The sequence below is a fragment of the Cyclopterus lumpus genome, chromosome 12 (assembly GCF_009769545.1).
Source record: "Cyclopterus lumpus isolate fCycLum1 chromosome 12, fCycLum1.pri, whole genome shotgun sequence".
NCBI lineage: Eukaryota > Metazoa > Chordata > Actinopteri > Perciformes > Cyclopteridae > Cyclopterus > Cyclopterus lumpus.
Genome location: NC_046977.1, coordinates 16256611 through 16262390, shown reverse-complemented (window position 1 = coordinate 16262390; position 5780 = coordinate 16256611).

The window sequence follows — 5780 nt, the reverse complement described above, 5'->3', positions numbered from 1 at the left end:
TTCAAAATTAGGGATGATCTTACTTTGAAGTCAAAGAGGGATGAGGTGGAATCTGTTTTTTTAGAGCTCTCTGGTGGAAAGAATGTTATTGTGGGTGCTATTTATCGCCCACCTAAATCTGTCATCAAAGTTTTTAATGACAGTCTGGGCTGTTCTCTTGACCTGTTAGACAATGAGGATAAACTTTGTTACATTTTAGGCGATTTCAATATAAACTTTCTAAAAAAATCAACTACATACTCCTACTAGAGATTTTCTTAACATTCTTTACTTGTTCCCTCTTATTCATAAAGCAACACGAGTTACAGAAAATGCTGTGACTTTGATTGATAACATCTTAACTAATTCTTTGAGTGAAGAAACCAAATCTGGAGTCTTGTATCCCGTCTGATCATTTTGCCATTTTTCAATACTCTGTAATGGAGGTTAAGAGAGCTAAACATATAAGAAAATGATGCGGAAAAGAATTATGAGCAAATCAAATATTTCTAAATTTAATAATATTCTTAGCAGTATTTCATGGGAAGATTTATATGTGGAAAATAACACTGATTTGGGTTAAACCCACGTTTATGAAAAGTTATTAACCTTAGTGTCAATGAGTGTTTTCCAATTTGTAGTTCCACCAAGAAAAGCTGTCAAGTTAGTAAGCCCTGGTTCACAATACATCTACTGAAGCTACTGAAGAAAGAAATAAACTGAATATCATTCAACTCCTGTACTCCTCTTAGTCACTGTGCATATAAATCCTGTAGAAATAAGTATACCCATACCATTAGATCTGCAAAATATATATATATATAATTCAGTGAAACATGTCTGTGTTCACATGATACAATTCTCTTGACAAACCGTTTATATCACTCAAAAATGTAATGAATTCTTTGTAATCATTGGTCAGGATTTAGCTAACAATATTCCAGCTTGTCATGGGAATTTACTGGATTTTATGCCAACAAATGTCCCTATTATCTCTAATGTTATGCCCCCAGATATTCAAGAAATAAGTGATATAATTGATGATCTCAAAACCTCTTTGGCTGGCCACAACAAAATTTCTCCATTTCTTGTCAAACAGGTGAAACAGTCATTACTGCAGCTACTTGTTCACATCTTCACCTTGTCTTTGAAAACAGGTGTTGTGCCAGAAGATTTCAAAATTGACAAAGTTATTCCATTGTTTAAAGCAGAAAACCCATGTTTTTTTAACAACTATAGATCCATATCTATATTGCCTTGTTTATTCAAAAATACAAGAAAAAACTGTTCAAAACATTATTATGTTTCATATAGAGTCTAATTCAATTCTTTACAAACACCAGTATGGTTTCCGTAAAAATCATTCAACATATATGGCTTTACTGTACCTTATTGATAACGTTATCTCTGCACTTGACAATAATGAATTTATGTGCAGTATTTTCATAGACCTTTCCAAAGCCTTCGACACAGTAAACCATAATATTCTATTGGAAAAGCTGCATAAATATGGATTCCATGACATTGCATACAAATGGTTAAAAAGTTATGTCTCCAACAGAAGACAGTTTGTTTGTGTTAAAGGTTGTTATTCAAACAAAGCTATTATTATTCCTAATTTATATTAATGATTTGTCCAATTTGTCTAAAAGCCTTTTTCCAATAATGTTTGCAGATGAAACAACCCCAGTTCTCTCTCATTCAGATTTCAAATCACTGATTATGGAATGTTGAATTAACTGCCTATGCTACATGGTTCAAGTTAAATATGATATCTTTGAATATCAAAAAATCTAATTTTATTATTTTCAGTGGCAAAAGATCTTACACAAAGGATTTAATTAAAATTAAAGTTGAATCCTTGAGATGCCTCTAGTGTCATCTACAAAAATATTCGTAATTTGTAATTTTGTAAAATATTTTAATATTATATAGGTGGAGGCTTCAAATAAGCCCAGTTGGCTTTTTGCCTCTTCCTGCACAGTGATATTCATTTATCTCCATTCATTTGTGTTTCTTTTTTAATTGTATTCCTCGAATTGTGCAAATAAATAATCATAAAAACCCTAACATACAGAAGAAGCAGGAAAAAAAAGAATAGTGGAGGAAACAGACTAATGCATCAGTGCATTATGGCTGTGGATTTGTGAGTTCAACTTTTCTTATAGTACCTAGTACTAATTACTCATCCAAATGATACATTTGAACTAGGTTATCATTATGTAATTAAGAAGTATAATTCTACAACAAAACAATATTCAAAACTCACCTTTCATTATATGAAGTAGCAACATAAAAGGACTCTATTCCTCTAATTTTACAGGAGTCCCTCTAAAACCATTTTCAAATTAAGATAAACCGTTTTATGGGTAATGCAAAGGCAACCTTGTTATCTCCTGCTGAAAGCTCTTCTCGCTAAGATTTCTTATACTGCAATGTGCTGGGTCTGCATTTTTCTTGATTTAGGCCTAGCTTATCTTAAGCTTATAGAGATGTCAGCACCCCCCCCCCCCCCCCCCCCCTTTAATAGTGCAAGGCTCTTAATTCATTACAAATGTAAACTTTGCTGCAGAGGAGAGCAGGATGGGCTGGGGGTAAATTAGAGGGTGTATTCCACTCAACTAATTTCTCTGTAAATTCAAGCCCCCCCTTGGGAGGAGGAAGAACAATCTCAGACGTTCCTCTCTCTAAAGTGTGTCGTTTATCAAAAAAGAGATTCATGAAATGAAAGGGAGGTCTGACGCCATCCACCCGAAGACGAATTCAAACGCGGTTAGCCAAGACGAAAGCGGCGGCGTCCATCTGCTTCCGACCAAACCTCGGCCATCAAAAGACGATTGCCCGCTGACAGGTTGATTGCTCAACGGTGCTGCTACGGTCACAAAGAGGGGAACCATTCGGCTACCTGCCTGCGATTTGGCTGTGATGATCAAACCCTTTGGTGCAGAGCCGACGCCGAGGACAGCCCGCATCAGATACCGGCAGCCATCACAGAGGATGAGGCAGACCTCATCCGGCCCTCTCATCACGTCCGAAGAGGCGGATCTCAAGGTCAAAGCCGGTGACCCCCTTCAACTGCCTATGCTACATGGTTCAAGTTAAATATGATATCTTTGAATATCAAAAAATCTAATTTTATTATTTTCAGTGGCAAAAGATCTTACACAAAGGATTTAATTAAAATTAAAGTTGAATCCTTGAGATGCCTCTAGTGTCATCTACAAAAATATTCGTAATTTGTAATTTTGTAAAATATTTTAATATTATATAGGTGGAGGCTTCACCTCACACACTTTCACAGTGGTTTGTTTAAAAAGGGTGAAACTGCTTTTGTCTGAGCAGTGAATCTTTGAAGTACACAGCTGACGATCTATATTTTTTGATGTAAAGAAAAAAAAACCATGTACATTATTTAAGTTGCAGGACGTAACTTAAAATAAGTCAACGTAGACTTCTGGTTTCACAGGGGACACCGACGTTTACCTCGAAAACCATATTTGACGTACCGGTTTGGCACGAGGACTGATGTTTTAAAAGAACCATTTTTTTTTTTTTTTTTTAAACGAGGTTTCTGAAAATCTCATTGTGAGTAATAGAGTTGAGCCTCTCTCTCGATATGCCATTTATAGAAAGGAAAGAGAAAACATGAACGCATGATTGCTCTCTACGCTCATCTGCAGGCAGTAACGTGCATATACAAATCTTTGCCTGTGTCGGCAGTGACCTATCAATGTGGCATATGTCTGCATTACGCACGGGGAGATGAATACATATTTTACACAAATACTGAAAAGCAGCACACATTAGTTAGAGGAACGGGGAGAGACCGTCAGACAGACAGAAAACCGCTTATTCACATACACAATGAGCATTTGGTACAACCATGATGAAGCAAAAATAAGAGAGAAATCTTTGTGTGATCGCACAAGTTAGGAACAGCTTATTCATTTTTACACCCACACACAATGAGCGTCTGGCGGCAGCGCAGCCGGATAAAGAAAGTGGAGAGATGCATCTCGGTGTCAGCGCAGCAGCAGAAAACATCTCGTGCACTCCTCCAAACGTGCAACAAAACCACATAAAGCCAATAAGAGGGTTAAAGGCATTCATTAAATAAATGATGTATATTAGGGACGTTGGAAATGCCGTTTGGTTTAATTCAAAGCTTCGATTGAGCTTTTCAAATGAGGCTTCTGTTGCCATAATTTGTGATGTTATCATCCTGAACTAAAGGGGGGGGGGGGGGGGGAAAAGGGATTTTGCATGATTGTGGTCATATAAATTGAATGTTAGAACGACACTAAGACGGCTCTGTGGGGGGCAAACCGGGGAGCTTTTTGACCGCAGTGAAAATTTTGTTTTCCAAAGGCTAAAGCCAACGGATATGATAAATATCGTGTTGAAATAAACACAGGGAAATTGGACATGATTGCATCAATATTTGTTTTATTAATTTTGACTTTTGGACTGAGGAGTAAGATAATTACAGGAGGAAGGACGTGTTCTGTGTGTGTGTGTGTGTGTGTGTGTGTGTATGTGTGTGTGTGTGTGTGTTTGTGTTTGTGGGGAGAGAGAAGGTAGATCTAGGCCTATAATTGAATGTAATGTTTCTGTAAATTATTAATAATAACACATTTAAATGTCAAAGTTAGGAATTAAGCTTTAAACTATTAATGGCCTCAGATCAGTCTCCTGCAGTGTTGTACCGGTGACATTCACTGGACAGTTTGTTTATGTTATAATCCGATTTTAATCTAATCGAATCAAAGAATTTAGCAAATCTGGAGAGGCTCTTCAATCGGTTGTCACATTTCTCACTCGGGTCGTTGATGTATCTCGACATCGAGGCGTGTTTGTGAAATCCGTTGTCTCGTCCACTTCCACTGCAACAATAAAGCTGCTTGTGCATCTTTCTTTTTAAATATATATATATATATATATGATTCACACCGATTCGGCCTTTTTAAAAAAAAATTTAAAAAAAGAAAAGAAATATTGCTCGGTTTTCCTTTGCCTTAGCGTTGTGCACGCTTTAATCCACTCGCTGTCGCTGCTGGTGGAGAAGAGGAGGCATGCAAAACCAAAACAAAAGCGTTTGCTAGTCAGGCGGACAGCACGCCGTTTGAAGTGTCCGTGTGATCGTTTGTCACCGGTGGGCCCCGAGGGTCCAAACAAAACAAATCCAAAAACACATTTCACAAAACAAATCTTTTCGAAAACACGACGACATTTCAACCTCCCTCTCTCTCTCTCTTTGCTGCTTTATATCCTCATTGATTCAGTCCATATCAAAGCACATATGCAAGTTGTACTGTATGTCACAACCCAAATGAATTAGTTTAGAGGTATTCATACTTTATATTAATATTTTACTTTGTAACCTTGCTTGCTGCTGCTTCAACGAATGAATAAAGTATACATCTATCTATCTATACTCCATTTATAATTTTTTTTTCGCTATTCCATTCAAATATGCATTCATGCAGTGTCGTCACCTTCAGCTCAGAGTGAAACCCCCGCATGTCTTTTTATTTGCAAGTGGAAGTCCCTTTGTATACGGTTGTTCAACGCTGGGACTAAGTGCAGATTGTCGATGTCAGCTGTCACGGATGGATCATAATTCCTGTAATACTGCAGCATCACGGTTCAGCTACAGAATGTAGTTAAAGAGTGATTTAGTTTTTTTTTAAAGCAGGCTGTGTGATTTCTGAACGCGTTTAATTGTGCCGCATTTGTTGAAGCGGTTGGAATAAAGCCACCGCATGGTGTTAAGCCAAGACCCAAATAGATGTCTCCTATTT